Raw genomic sequence first — 15,978 nt, 5'->3', positions numbered from 1 at the left:
AATAAATCAAAATGTATCGCAGAGCACAATTTAAACAGCAGCTGCTTCTCTTTTCATAACTCATAAAGAATGCACCAGGTCCCTTTCTCTTTTGGAGAGACGCAAAACAAAAGGACTGGCCAAAGGCAAGCAGATTATAAGACAGAGAAAGAGAGGAATCTCCGAAAATGTGCCTGAGGCAAGCAGATTATAAGACCCAGAAAGAGAGGAATCTCCGAAGATCTGGCTCTCCTTGTTGCACTACCGCTTTTTTCACATTCTTCTAAGCTTTTACCATCTGGCATGCAGTGATGCCAATATTTGTTCGTAAAAAAAAGACAGACTGAAAAAATAGCATGAAAATATAAAAAAAAAAATGAAAGGTTTTTAAAGTAATTTTATTTTTTATTATGAAGATAATAGTTTTAAGGCATCTTCGATTATTTTTCCTTCGTCACTATTGCTGTCCTCAAAGTAGCCATGAATCCAATTATTTTATTTTTTATTATGAAGATAATAGTTTTAAGGCATCTTCGATTATTTTTCCTTCGTCATTATTGCTGTCCTCAAAGTAGCCATGGATCCAATTAATTGGCGATACTGATCAGGCAAGTTATAATTATGAAATCTGAAGAAAGAATACATGTACTTGTACATCTACTTAATGTATTATCAATTTATATATGGTCACTTTTACAGTTAATACTGCATTTGCAATATGCCTTTATAATCGGGCTGCAGTACCCAGCAATCCTTTTGCTTAAACATTTCTTTTGGCATTTTAATTTTATAATACAAATTGCGTGTTCAGTACCGAAACAGATAGTGTAAGTAAACCGTAAATAGAGTTGTTTTTCGATGCATTTTTTTCACCAAACTGTCGATATAGGTATCGCCGCCGCGGGAAGTGGCCACCTCTTTTATATTTTACAGCTGATAATAAATTTAAATTGGAAAGCAAAAGCAACAATTTTAGAAAAAATAGAATTAATATTAAATTAAAAAAAGGCAGATTTCCGGAACAAAAATCTTAAAAAAGGACAGATTTCAGGTATGAGTATGATTTTAATTTTTTTCCGGATAAAGCGTTAAAAACGGGGAAGATCTGTCCGGAAAAAGGACAAATTGGCATCACTGCTGACATGTAACGTTTTACCTCTGTTTTACGCTTTACCATTATTGCCGACCGCTGTAATAAAGGTTTAAAAACATTGTAGTTTTTAAATATCGATGTTATTCAATCTCAAAATTAATCTTTTAAATTAAACATAAACATCGAACAAATTTAAAACAAAATAACAAATATTTATTAAAGATTCATAGAAAGTCTTAAAGTTCAAAGCAAGTTCAGTGTTTCAATTGATAAAAAGCCACTTACAAATTACTGTAGGTAGTTTTGTACGAGTACCTGCGTTCAAATATTAGTTGCTAAACAAATCTACAAAAGATAAAAATAACACTAGTTAGCAGACAAAATACTTAAAAAGGTTGGTGGTAGTTCCTAGTAGAGTTGTATCCCTAAATCACAAAGACGACACTTGCTGTAAGCAAATTTTCCTTCATCATTTTCATGGATAACTTTTTCGCTACGCAACTTGCGCGTCTAGCTAAGATTTGCCTGTTTGACATACTAAATTTTTAAAAACCGTGTCCATTTTCTGTCATGGCTGGTCCCGCTCACTTATTACCCTTTAACTTTTTTGCGTGCGTTGTTCTGCCGTCGACGCCCTGCGCTGCTCCAGAAAATATGTTCGGGGAATCCTCCGACGTAGCCACAGTAGTCCTTTCCAGTCAACTATCATGTGCTACGACCAATCGAGTAAACGGCAGGATCGGCGGGATACGCCTCCTATTCCAGACTTAGGGTATATAATGCTGATGTTTGAAAGCTGATGTTTAAAATCTGATGTTTAAAATCTGATGTTTAAAATCTGATGTTTACTTTAATTTTCATTTGTTTAACTTACAACAATCTCTTTTTTAATGCACCACTAAGATGTACCTAGAAATGCACCTAAATACATTCAAAAAACAAATTTATCGAAGCATTCCAAAGGAATACATAAAACTGGATTCAATTTCATAAATTTTAGTTTTTATTTCAGTATTTATTTTTGTTTTCCACCATTGGTAATCCAACAACATATTAAAAGAACACCACAACGCCAGGCGCACAACCGAAACCTACTATCATAACTACAGATTTTTGCCAGCTGTTGAAAAAAAAGAATCAAATTTCCACCGACGGTTCGCATCTTATCGACTAAAAAATTAAAAACAATGAAATATAAGAAATTAAAGAGCATTTATTTTTCATACTATAGCTTTGGGGCCTTTCGTTTTCCAATGTTTCCCGTCGTCATTGTTTGTGTTATAGTAGATAATGTTTAAATTTTCACTGCTAAAAAAATAATTCAGAGTTGTACCGAAAAAACATCGCCTAACTATCGCATAAAAGAGTCTGTCAAATTTGGTTTGGGAACAAAATGGGATATTTTCGAAGCGGCAAAAACCTATAAACCGATCGTTCAACGGATGGTGGGTGGTGGAATAATCTGCCTGGGACGAAGCTATTAATATTTAAGTAATTAAGTTAATATTTAAGTACCTTGGTCTGCTATAGCGACCAAATTCCGCTTTAGCATCGTATACGTTCATAAGAAATACGCGTTCTGGAAACAAATATATGAAATTAGAATACCTCTGCATTTGCGGAAAGTAAGACTTCAATTGCAGTTTTACAGTATTTTTATTCAGTAAATGATACCTGTTTGAGTGATTTCTGAACATGCCCTTCAGTTCCGAAAAATGTTCCCATAAGACACTGAGAGACACTAATTACTGGGATTTGTTTAGATAAGTCAGCACTAGTACTTAGCAATAGAGCAGCGGTTGGCACGCACATACCATCGCAAGTTTGCCTTGCATTAGTTTGAGCCTAATCAGTTCCGAAAAAAATGTTTCACTTGTGAATACGGAGTAAAGTGTCAGCTTGTACGAGTAAAGAACAAGTGACGCTCCATATAGAAAGCTGGGATGTTCGCTTTTTAACGAGTTAAAATGCAAATGTAACTTTTTCGAAGTCACTTGTATTTCACTTCTTCCCAAGTAAAATCATTTCGGTAATTCCGAATTTTTTCAGAAAGTTTTTACTTGTAAAATCTCTTTCAAGTGAAACTTCCCAAGTGAAATCACTTCAGAAATTCTGAACTTTTCCAATGAATTTTCAAATAAAATATTGAATTTAAAATACATACAAATTTATTAATATTTTGCTTCATTTTATTCTAGTTTTGTGATTTGCCAATTTGTTTTTAATGTTTGTCATCGTCTTTCGTAAACATTTGTTCGGGTCACCGGAATCCCTGGCCAACTTATCTGAAAAATAGGGGCATGTGGTTAAAAAACGCGTTTTACTTGTATACTTTTATATTTACCTTTTCAAACTGTGTAAAACTCTGCGGGATTTTTATTGGCACAAAACATTTCATCACGACACCTAGGGGTATCGGAAGCAAATTTTTTTTTGGTTATGTTGTGAATCTTACAAAAACTATCAATAAGGGACGTTCTTTAAACGTGGATCAACGCACAAAGTCTTGCACTTAAGGTATCACTTTCTTGACATAATTTTTTTTAAATATCACTTTTATTAATAAATCAAAATGTGTCGCAGAGCACAATTTAAACAGCAGCTGCTTCTCTTTTCATAACTCATAAAGAATGCACCAGGTCCCTTTCTCTTTTGGAGAGGCGCAAAACAAAAGGACTGGCCAAAGGCAAGCAGATTATAAGACAGAGAAAGAGAGGAATCTCCGAAAATGTGCCTGAAGCAAGCAGATTATAAGACCCAGAAAGAGAGGAATCTCCTTGTTGCACTACCGCTTTTTTCACATTCTTCTAAGCTTTTACCATCTGGCATGCAGTGATGCCAATATTTGTTCGTAAAAAAAAGACAGACTGAAAAAATAGCATGAAAATATTAAAAAAAAAAAAATAAAAGGATTGTTTAAAGTAATTTTATTTTTTATTATTAAGATAATAGTTTTAAGGCATCTTCGATTATTTTTCCTTCGTCATTATTGCTGTCCTCAAAGTAGCCATGGATCCAATTAATTGGCGATACTGATCAGGCAAGTTATAATTATGAAATCTGAAGAAAGAATACATGTACATCTACTTAATGTATTATCAATTTATATATGGTCACTTTTACAGTTAATACTGCATTTGCAATATGCCTTTATAATCGGGCTGCAGTACCCAGCAATCCTTTTGCTTAAACATTTCTTTTGGCATTTTAATTTTATAATACAAATTGCGTGTTCAGTACCGAAACAGATAGTGTAAGTAAACCGTAAGTAGAGTTGTTTTTCGATGCATTTTTTTCACCAAACTGTCGATATAGGTATCGCCGCCGCGGGAAGTTGCCACCTCTTTTATATTTTACAGCTGATAATAAATTTAAATTGGAAAGCAAAAGCAACAATTTTAGAAAAAATAGAATTAATATTAAATTAAAAAAAGGCAGATTTCCGGAACAAAAATCTTAAAAAAGGACAGATTTCAGGTATGCGTATGATTTTAATTTTTTTCCGGATAAAGCGTTAAAAACAGGGAAGATCTGTCCGGAAAAAGGACAAATTGGCATCACTGCTGACATGTTACGTTTTACCTCTGTTTTACGCTTTACCATTATTGCCGAGCGCTGTAATAAAGGTTTAAAAACATTGTAGTTTTTAAATATCGATGTTATTCAATCTCAAAATTAATCTTTTAAATTAAACATAAACATCGAACAAATTTAAAACAAAATAACAAATATTTATTAAAGATTCATAGAAAGTCTTAAAGTTCAAAGCAAGTTCAGTGTTTCAATTGATAAAAAGCCACTACTGTAGGTAGTTTTGTACGAGTACCTGCGTTCAAATATTAGTTGCTAAACAAATCTACAAATGATAAAAATTACACTAGTTAACAGCCAAAATACTTAAAAAGGTTAGTGGTAGTTCCTAGTAGAGTTGGATCCCTAATTCACAAAGACGACACTTGCTGTAAGCAAATTTTCCTTCAACTTGTGCGTCTAGATAAGATTTGCCTGTTCCAGACTTAGGGTATATAATGCTGATGTTTAACAGCTGATGTTTACTTTAATTTTCATTTGTTTAACTTACAACAATCAAGATCGGACCTCGGACCTTAGAGAGAAAGGCGAATGAAGAGATTGAAATTGTTTATAAAATCCATAAGCGGCCTGGCCTAAACACCTTCTGGGTGCAGTTGTTTTTTTTGCACCTTCAAGCAACAACCAAAACACATTTTGGGTGCACTCTTTTTTGATGCACCACTAAGAAATGCACCTAAATACATTCAGAAAACAAATTTATAGAAGCATTCCAAAGGAATACATAAAACTGGATTCAATTTCATAAATTTTAATTTTTATTTCAGTAGTTTTCCACCATCTACCATCCAATAACATTTTAAAAGAACACCACAACGCCAGGCGCACAACCGAAACCTACTATCATAGCTACAGATTTTTGCCAGCTGCTGAAAAAAAAGAACCAGATTTCCACCGACGGTTCGCATCTTATCGACTAAAAAATTAAAAACAATGAAATATAAGAAATTAAAGAGCATTTATTTTTCATACTATAGCTTTGGGGCCTTTCGTTTTCCAATGTTTCCCGTCGTCATTGTTTGTGTTATAGTAGATAATGTTTAAATTTTCACTGTTAAAAAAATTATTCAGAGTTGTACCGAAAAAACATCGCCTAACTATCGCATAAAAGAGTCTGTCAAATTTGGTTGGGGAACAAAATGGGATATTTTCGAAGCGGCAAAAACCTATAAACCGATCGTTCAACGGATGGTGGGTGGTGGAATAATCTGCCTGGGACGAAGCTATTAATATTTAAAAGTACCTTGGTACATACTGTTTAAAAGTATTTAGGTATATCTCCAACATTGCACCGAGCTACATATATAATCAAATATTTAGCTTCGTATACGTCCATAAGAAATATGCGTTCTGGAAACAAATATATGAAATTAGAATACCTCTGCATTTGCCGGAAGTAAGACTTCAATTGCAGTTTTACAGTATTTTTATTCAGTAAATGATACCTGTTTGAGTGATTTCTGAACATGCCCTTCAGTTCCGAAAAAAGTTCCCATGAGACACTGAGAGACACTAATTACTGGGCATTAGTACTTAGCAATAGAGCAGCGGTTGACACGCGCATACCATCGCAAATTTGCCTTGCATTAGTTTGAGCCTAATCAGTTCCGACAAAAATGTTTCACTTGTGAATCCGGAGTAAAGTGTCAGCTTGTACGAGTAAAGAATATGTGACGCTCCATAAAGAAAGCTGGGATGTTCGCTTTTTAACGAGTTAAAATGCAAATGTAACTTTTTCGAAGTCACTTCGTATTTCACTTCTTCCCAAGTAAAATCATTTCGGTAATTCCGAATTTTTTCAGAAAGTTTTTACTTGTAACATCTCTTTCAAGTGAAACTTCCCAAGTAAAATCACTTCAGAAATTCTGAATTAAATGAATAAAATGAATAAATGAATTTTCAAATAAAATATTGAATTTAAAATACATACCAATTTATTAATATTTTGCTTCATTTTATTTAAATTGTATTATTTTATTTATCTGTTGAATTACAGTTGTTGTTCCAAAATCTAGTTTTCTGTTTTGTCAATTTGTTTTTAATGTTTGTCATTCGTCTGGCTAACTTATCTGAAAAATAGGGGCATGTGGTTAAAAAACGTGTTTTACTTGTATACTTTTATATTTACCTTTTCGAACTGTGTAAAACTCTGCGGGATTTTTATTGGCACAAAACATTTCATCACGACACCTAGGGGTAACGGAAGCAAATTTTTTTTTGGTTATGTTGTGAATCTTACAAAATATATCAATAAGGGACGTTCTTTAAACGTGGATCAACGCACAAAGTCTTCCACTTAAGGTATCACTTTCTTGACATAAATTTTTTTAAATATCACTTTTATTAATAAATCAAAATGTGTCGCAGAGCACAATTTAAACAGCAGCTGCTTCTCTTTTCATAACTCATAAAGAATGCACCAGGTCCCTTTCTCTTTTGGAGAGACGCAAAACAAAAGGACTGGCCAAAGGCAAGCAGATTATAAGACAGAGAAAGAGAGGAATCTCCGAAAATGTGCCTGAGGCAAGCAGATTATAAGACCCAGAAAGAGAGGAATCTCCGAAGATCTGGCTCTTCTTGTTGCACTACCGCTTTTTTCACATTCTTCTAAGCTTTTACCATCTGGCATGCAGTGATGCCAATATTTGTTCGTAAAAAATAGACAGACTGAAAGAATAGCATGAAAATATTAAAAAAAAAAAAAAAAATAAAAGGATTGTTTAAAGTAATTTTATTTTTTATTATTAAGATAATAGTTTTAAGGCATCTTCGATTATTTTTCCTTCGTCATTATTGCTGTCCTCAAAGTAGCCATGGATCCAATTAATTGGCGATACTTATCAGGCAAGTTATAATTATGAAATCTGAAGAAAGAATACATGTACTTGTACATCTACTTAATGTATTATCAATTTATATATGGTCACTTTTACAGTTAATACTGCATTTGCAATATGCCTTTAAAATCGGGCTGCAGTACCCAGCAATCCTTTTGCTTAAACATTTCTTTTGGCATTTTAATTTTATAATACAAATTGCGTGTTCAGTACCGAAACAGATAGTGTAAGTAAACCGTAAGTAGAGTTGTTTTTCGATGCATTTTTTTTTACCAAACTGTCGATATAGCTAAGGCCGCCGCGGGAAGTTGCCACCTCTTTCATATTTTACAACTGATAATAAATTTAAATTTGAAAGCAAAAACAACTATTTTAGAAAAAAAAAGAATTAATATTAAATTAAAAAAAGGCAGATTTCCGGAACAAAAATCTTAAAAAAGGACAGATTTCAGGTATGCGGATGATTTAAAATTTTTTCCGGATAAAGCGTTAAAAACAGGGCAGATCTGTCCGGAAAAAGGACAAATTGGCATAACTGCTGACATGTTACGTTTTACCTCTGTTTTACGCTTTACCATTATTGCCGACCGCTGCAATAAAGGTTTAAAAACATTGTAGTTTTTAAATATCGATGTTATTCAATCTCAAAATTAATGTTTTAAATTAAACGTAAACATCGAACAAATTTAAAACAAAATAACAAATATTTATTAAAGATTCATAGAAAGTCTTAAAGTTCATAGCAAGTTCAGTGTTTCAATTGATAAAAAGTCACTTATAAACTACTGTAGGTAGTTTTGTACGAGTACCTGCGTTCAAATATTAGTTGCTAAACAAATCTACAAATGATAAAAATTACACTAGTTAGCAGCCAAAATACTTAAAAAGGTTGGTGGTAGTTTCTAGTAGAGTTGGATCCCTAATTCACAAAGACGACATTTGCCGTAAGCAACTTTTCCTTCATCATTTTCATGGATAACTTTTTCGCTACGCAACCTGTGCGTTTAGCTAAGATTTGTCTGTTTGACACACCAAATTTTTAAAAACCGTGTCCATTTTCTGTCATGGCTGGTCCCGCTCACTTATTACCCTTTAACTTTTTTGCGTGCGTTGTTCTGCCGTCGACGCCCTGCGCTGCTCCAGAAAATATGTTCGGGGAATCCTCCGACGTAGCCACAGTAGTCCTTTCCAGTCAACTATCATGTGCTACGACCAATCGAGTAAACGGCAGGATCGGCGGGATACGCCTCCTATTCCAGACTTAGGGTATATAATGCTGATGTTTGAAAGCTGATGTTTAAAATCTGATGTTTAAAATCTGATGTTTACTTTAATTTTCATTTGTTTAACTTACAACAATCTCTTTTTTAATGCACCACTAAGATGTACTTAGAAATGCACCTAAATACATTCAAAAAACAAATTTATAGAAGCATTTTAAAGGAATACATAAAACTGGATTCAATTTCATAAATTTTAGTTTTTATTTCAGTATTTATTTTTGTTTTCCAGCATCCACCATGGATGGTAATCCAATAACATTTTATAAGAACACCACAACGCCAGGCGCACAACCGAAACCTACTATCATAACTACAGATTTTTGCCAGCTGCTGAAAAAAAAGAACCAGATTTCCACCGACGGTTCGCATCTTATCGACTAAAAAATTAAAAACAATGAAATATAAGAAATTAAAGAGCATTTATTTTTCATACTATAGCTTTGGGGCCTTTCGTTTTCAAATGTTTCCCGTCGTCATTGTTTGTGTTATAGTAGATAATGTTTTAATTTTCACTGTTAAAAAAATAATTCAGAGTTGTACCGAAAAAACATCGCCTAACTATCGCATAAAAGAGTCTGTCAAATTTGGTTGGGTAACAAAATGGGATATTTTCGAAGCGGCAAAAACCTATCAACCGATCGTTCAACGGATGGTGGGTGGTGGAATAATCTGCCTGGGACGAAGCTATTAATATTTAAGTAATTAAGTTAATATTTAAGTACCTTGGTCTGCTATAGCGACCAAATTCCGCTTTAGCATCGTATACGTCCATAAGAAATACGCGTTCTGGAAACAAATATATGAAATTAGAATACCTCTGCATTTGCGGAAAGTAAGATACTGTAAGCAGTTTTACAGTATTTTTATTCAGTAAATGATACCTGTTTGAGTGATTTCTGAACATGCCCTTCAGTTCCGAAAAAAGTTCCCATGAGACACAGAGAGACACTAATTACTGGGATTTGTTTAGATAAGTCAGCATTAGTACTTAGCAATAGAGCAGCGGTTGGCACGCACATACCATCGCAAGTTTGCCTTGCATTAGTTTGAGCCTAATCAGTTCCGAAAAAAATGTTTCACTTGTGAATCCGGAGTAAAGTGTCAGCTTGTACGAGTAAAGAACAAGTGACGCTCCATATAGAAAGCTGGGATGTTCGCTTTTTAACGAGTTAAAATGCAAATGTAACTTTTTCGAAGTCACTTCGTATTTCACTTCTTCCCAAGTAAAATCATTTCGGTAATTTCGAATTTGTTCAGAAAGTTTTTACTTGTAACATCTCTTTCAAGTGAAACTTCCCAAGTAAAATCACTTCAGAAATTCTGAATTTTTCCAATGAATTTTCAAATAAAATATTGAATTTAAAATACATACAAATTTATTAATATTTTGCTTCATTTTATTTAAATTGTATTATTTTATTTATCTGTTGAATTACAGTTGTTGTTCCAAAATCTAGTTTTGTGTTTTGTCAATTTGTTTTTAATGTTTGTCATCGTCTTTCGTAAACATTTGTTCGGGTCACCGGAATCCCTGGCTAACTTATCTGAAAAATAGGGGCGTGTGGTTAAAAAACGTGTTTTACTTGTATACTTTTATATTTACCTTTTCGAACTGTGTAAAACTCTGCGGGATTTTTATTGGCACAAAACATTTCATCACGACACCTAGGGGTAACGGAAGAAATTTTTTTTTGTGTTACGTTGTCAATCTTATAAAAAATATCAGAAAGGGACGTTCCTTAAACGTGGATCAACGCACAAAGTCTTGCACTTAAGGTATCACTTTCTTGACATAATTTTTTTAAATATCACTTTTATTAATAAATCAAAATGTGTCGCAGAGCACAATTTAAACAGCAGCTGCTTCTCTTTTCATAACTCATAAAGAATGCACCAGGTTCCTTTCTCTTTTGGAGAGGCGCAAAACAAAAGGACTGGCCAAAGGCAAGCAGATTATAAGACAGAGAAAGAGAGGAATCTCCGAAGATCTGCCTGAGGCAAGCAGATTATAAGACCCAAAAAGAGAGGAATCTCCGAAGATCTGGCTGTCCTTGTTGCACTACCGCTTTTTTCACACTCTTCTAAGCTTTTACCATCTGGCATGCAGTGATGCCAATATTTGTTCGTAAAAAAAAGACAGACTGAAAAAATAGCATGAAAATATTAAAAAAAAAAAAAAATAAAAGGATTGTTTAAAGTAATTTTATTTTTTATTATTAAGATAATAGTTTTAAGGCATCTTCGATTATTTTTCCTTCGTCATTATTGCTGTCCTCAAAGTAGCCATGGATCCAATTAATTGGCGATACTTTTCAGGCAAGTTATAATTATGAAATCTGAAGAAGGAATACATGTACTTGTACATCTACTTAATGTATTATCAATTTATATATGGTAAATTTTACAGTTAATACTGCATTTGCAATATGCCTTGTTAATGTCTGAATTATGTCGGCTAATCTAATCTTTAAAATCGGGCTGCAGTACCCAGCAATCCTTTTGCTTAAACATTTCTTTTGGCATTTTAATTTTATAATACAAATTGCGTGTTCAGTACCGAAGCAGATAGTGTAAGTAAACCGTAAATAGAGTTGTTTTTCGATGCATTTTTTTTTATCAAACTGTCGGTATAGGTAAGGCCGCCGCGGGAAGTTGCCACCTCTTTCATATTTTACAGCTGATAATAAATTTAAATTGGAAAGCTAAAGCAACTATTTTAGAAAAAAAAGAATTAATATTAAATTAAGAAAAGACAGATTTCCGGAACAAAAATCTTAAAAAAGGACAGATTTCAGGTATGCGGATGATTTTAAATTTTTTCCGGATAAAGCGTTAAAAACAGGGCAGATCTGTCCGCAAAAAGGACAAATTGGCATCACTGCTGACATGTTACGTTTTACCTCTGTTTTACGCTTTACCATTATTGCCGACCGCTGCAATAAAGGTTTAAAAGCATTGTAGTTTTTAAATATCGATGTTATTCAATCTCAAAATTATTGTTTTAAATTAAACGTAAACATCGAACAAATTTAAAACAAAATAACAAATATTTATTAAAGATTCATAGAAAGTCTTTAAGTTCATAGCAAGTTCAGTGTTTCAATTGATAAAAAGTCACTTATAAACTACTGTAGGTAGTTTTGTACGAGAACCTGCGTTCAAATATTAGTTGCTAAACAAATCTATAAAAATTACACTGTTAACAGACAAAATACTTAAAAAGGTTGGTGGTAGTTCCTAGTAGAGTTGGATCCCTAATTCACAAAGACGACACTTGCTGTAAGCAAATTTTCCTTCATCATTTTCATGGATAACTTTTTCGCTATGCAACTTGTGCGTCTAGATAAGATTTGCCTGTTCCAGACTTACAGTATATAATGCTGATGTTTAAAAGCTGATGTTTACTTTTATTTTCATTTGTTTAACTTACAACAATCAAGATCGGACCTCATTTATTTTTCATACTATAGCTTTGGGGCCTTTCGTTTTCAAATGTTTCCCGTCGTCATTGTTTGTGTTATAGTAGATAATGTTTTAATTTTCACTGTTAAAAAAATAATTCAGAGTTGTACCGAAAAAACATCGCCTAACTATCGCATAAAAGAGTCTGTCAAATTTGGTTGGGGAACAAAATGGGATATTTTCGAAGCGGCAAAAACCTATAAACCGATCGTTCAACGGATGGTGGGTGGTGGAATAATCTGCCTGGGACGAAGCTATTAATATTTAAAAGTACCTTGGTACATACTGTTTAAAAGTATTTAGGTATATCTCCAACATTGCACCGAGCTACATATATAATCAAATATGTTCGAATGGCGGACTTATATCGACAGAAGGAGTTTCTGCTATAGCGACCAAATTCCGCTTTAGCATCGTATATGTCCATAAGAAATACGCGTTCTGGAAACAAATATATGAAATTAGAATACCTCTGCATTTGCGGAAAGTAAGACTTCAATTGCAGTTTTACAGTATTTTTATTCAGTAAATGATACCTGTTTGAGTGACTTCTGAACATGCCCTTCAGTTCCGAAAAAAGTTCCCATGAGACACTGAGAGACACTAATTACTGGGATTTGTTTAGATAAGTCAGCATTGTTACTTAGCAATAGAGCAGCGGTTGGCACGCATATACCATCGCAAGTTTGCCTTGCATTAGTTTGAGCCTAATCAGTTCCGAAAAAAATGTTTTACTTGTGAATCCGGAGTAAAGTGTCAGCTTGTACGAGTAAAGAACAAGTGACGCTCCATATAGAAAGCTGGGATGTTCGCTTTTTAACGAGTTAAAATGTAAATGTAACTTTTTCGAAGTCACTTCGTATTTCACTTCTTCCCAAGTAAAATCATTTCGGTAATTCCGAAGAAAGTTTTTACTTGTAAAATCTCTTTCAAGTGAAACTTCCCAAGTAAAATCACTTCAGAAATTCTGAATTTTTCCAATGAATTTCCAAATAAAATATTGAATTTAAAATACATACCAATTTATTAATATTTTGCTTCATTTTATTTAAATTGTATTATTTTATTTATCTGTTGAATTACAGTTGTTGTTCCAAAATCTAGTTTTGTGTTTTGTCAATTTGTTTTTAATGTTTGTCATTCGTCTGGCTAACTTATCTGAAAAATAGGGGCATGTGGTTAAAAAACGTGTTTTACTTGTATACTTTTATATTTACCTTTTCGAACTGTGTAAAACTCTGCGGGATTTTTATTGGCACAAAACATTTCATCACGACACCTAGGGGTAACGGAAGCAAATTTTTTTTTGGTTATGTTGTGAATCTTACAAAATATATCAATAAGGGACGTTCTTTAAACGTGGATCAACGCACAAAGTCTTCCACTTAAGGTATCACTTTCTTGACATAAATTTTTTTAAATATCACTTTTATTAATAAATCAAAATGTGTCGCAGAGCACAATTTAAACAGCAGCTGCTTCTCTTTTCATAACTCATAAAGAATGCACCAGGTCCCTTTCTCTTTTGGAGAGACGCAAAACAAAAGGACTGGCCAAAGGCAAGCAGATTATAAGACAGAGAAAGAGAGGAATCTCCGAAAATGTGCCTGAGGCAAGCAGATTATAAGACCCAGAAAGAGAGGAATCTCCGAAGATCTGGCTCTTCTTGTTGCACTACCGCTTTTTTCACATTCTTCTAAGCTTTTACCATCTGGCATGCAGTGATGCCAATATTTGTTCGTAAAAAAAAGACAGACTGAAAAAATAGCATGAAAATATTAAAAAAAAAAAAAAAAATAAAAGGATTGTTTAAAGTAATTTTATTTTTTATTATTAAGATAATAGTTTTAAGGCATCTTCGATTATTTTTCCTTCGTCATTATTGCTGTCCTCAAAGTAGCCATGGATCCAATTAATTGGCGATACTTTTCAGGCAAGTTATAATTATGAAATCTGAAGAAGGAATACATGTACTTGTACATCTACTTAATGTATTATCAATTGATATATGGTAAATTTTACAGTTAATACTGCATTTGCAATATGCCTTGTTAATGTCTGAATTATGTCGGCTAATCTAATCTTTAAAATCGGGCTGCAGTACCCAGCAATCCTTTTGCTTAAACATTTCTTTTGGCATTTTAATTTTATAATACAAATTGCGTGTTCAGTACCGAAGCAGATAGTGTAAGTAAACCGTAAATAGAGTTATTTTTCGATGCATTTTTTTTTTATCAAACTGTCGATATAGGTAAGGCCGCCGCGGGAAGTTGCCACCTCTTTCATATTTTACAGCTGATAATAAATTTAAATTTGAAAGCAAAAACAACTATTTTAGAAAAAAAAAGAATTAATATTAAATTAAAAAAAGACAGATTTCCGGAACAAAAATCTTAAAAAAGGACAGATTTCAGGTATGCGGATGATTTAAAATTTTTTCCGGATAAAGCGTTAAAAACAGGGCAGATCTGTCCGGAAAAAGGATAAATTGGCATCACTGCTGACATTTAACGTTTTACCTCTGTTTTACGCTTTACCATTATTGACGACCGCTGCAATAAAGGTTTAAAAACATTGTAGTTTTTAAATATCGATGTTATTCAATCTCAAAATTAATGTTTTAAATTAAACGTAAACATCGAACAAATTTAAAAAAAAATATCAAATATTTATTAAAGATTCATAGAAAGTCTTAAAGTTCATAGCAAGTTCAGTGTTTCAATTGATAAAAAGTCACTTATAAACTACTGTAGGTAGTTTTGTACGAGTACCTGCGTTCAAATATTAGTTGCTAAACAAATCTACAAATGATAAAAATTACACTAGTTAACAGCCAAAATACTTAAAAAGGTTGGTGGTAGTTCCTAGTAGAGTTGGATCCCTAATTCACAAAGACGACACTTGCTGTAAGCAAATTTTCCTTCATCATTTTAATGGATAACTTTTTCGCTACGCAACCTGTGCGGATAGCTAAGATTTGTCTGTTTGACACACCAAATTTTTAAAAACCGTGTCCATTTTCTGTCATGGCTGGTCCCGCTCACTTATTACCCTTTAACTTTTTTTGCGTGCGTTGTTCTGCCGTCGACGCCCTGCGCTGCTCCAAAAAATATGTTCGGGGAATCCTCCGACGTAGCCACAGTAGTCCTTTCCAGTCAACTATCATGTGCTACGACCAATCGAGTAAACGGCAGGATCGGCGGGATACGCCTCCTATTCCAGACTTAGGGTATATAATGCTGATGTTTGAAAGCTGATGTTTAAAATCTGATGTTTACTTTAATTTTCATTTGTTTAACTTACAACAATCTCTTTTTTAATGCACCACTAAGATGTACCTAGAAATGCACCTAAATGCATTCAAAAAACAAATTTATCGAAGCATTCCAAAGGAATACATAAAACTGGATTCAATTTCATAAATTTTAGTTTTTATTTCAGTATTTATTTTTGTTTTCCAGCATCCACCATGGATGGTAATCCAATAACATTTTAAAAGAACACCACAACGCCAGGCGCACAACCGAAACCTACTATCATAACTACAGATTTTTGCCAGCTGCTGAAAAAAAAGAACCAGATTTCCACCAACGGTTCGCATCTTATCGACTAAAAAATTAAAAACAATGAAATATAAGAAATTAAAGAGCATTTATTTTTCATACTATAGCTTTGGTGCCTTTCGTTTCCAAAGGTTTCCAAAAGGTCGTCATTGTTTGTGTTATAGTAGATA

At 33.3% G+C, this 15,978-nt stretch overlaps 5 long non-coding RNA genes across 7 annotated transcripts in view; 2 read left to right on the top strand and 3 right to left on the bottom strand.

The window, feature by feature from the left end:
• LOC108023779 (uncharacterized) overlaps nt 1-7,331 on the top strand; it is a 39,767-nt gene extending 32,436 nt beyond the window's left edge. For 2 of the 3 annotated variants that reach the window (XR_007765065.1, XR_007765067.1), the window contains one exon: nt 69-1,363. This is a non-coding gene — a long non-coding RNA (uncharacterized LOC108023779). Of the gene's footprint in view, nt 1-68; nt 1,364-7,076 lie in introns of those variants that run through there. The other variant, XR_007765068.1, reaches the window with a different exon arrangement.
• LOC127011759 (uncharacterized) lies at nt 3,441-13,763 on the bottom strand. The gene is made up of 4 exons (XR_007765077.1): nt 13,619-13,763; nt 13,463-13,524; nt 13,265-13,403; nt 3,441-3,478 (listed from the first exon to the last, which is right to left on the bottom strand). It is a non-coding gene; the product is annotated as an uncharacterized LOC127011759 (long non-coding RNA).
• On the bottom strand, nt 5,399-9,125 carry LOC127011761 (uncharacterized). The gene is made up of 2 exons (XR_007765079.1): nt 9,082-9,125; nt 5,399-5,500 (listed from the first exon to the last, which is right to left on the bottom strand). It is a non-coding gene; the product is annotated as an uncharacterized LOC127011761 (long non-coding RNA).
• On the bottom strand, nt 6,189-7,092 carry LOC122818723 (uncharacterized). The gene is made up of 4 exons (XR_007765076.1): nt 6,948-7,092; nt 6,792-6,853; nt 6,594-6,732; nt 6,189-6,528 (listed from the first exon to the last, which is right to left on the bottom strand). It is a non-coding gene; the product is annotated as an uncharacterized LOC122818723 (long non-coding RNA).
• On the top strand, nt 11,713-15,948 carry LOC122818724 (uncharacterized). Its single transcript, XR_007765075.1, has 3 exons — nt 11,713-11,727; nt 14,809-15,095; nt 15,707-15,948. It is a non-coding gene; the product is annotated as an uncharacterized LOC122818724 (long non-coding RNA).
• Nucleotides 15,949-15,978: the final 30 nt, after the last annotated feature.

Source organism: Drosophila biarmipes, unplaced genomic scaffold (genome assembly GCF_025231255.1).
Source record: "Drosophila biarmipes strain raj3 unplaced genomic scaffold, RU_DBia_V1.1 ptg000008l, whole genome shotgun sequence".
NCBI classification, from domain to species: domain Eukaryota; kingdom Metazoa; phylum Arthropoda; class Insecta; order Diptera; family Drosophilidae; genus Drosophila; species Drosophila biarmipes.
The sequence above is the reverse complement of the archived record's forward strand: the minus strand, read 5'-3'. Positions and strand labels throughout refer to the sequence as shown.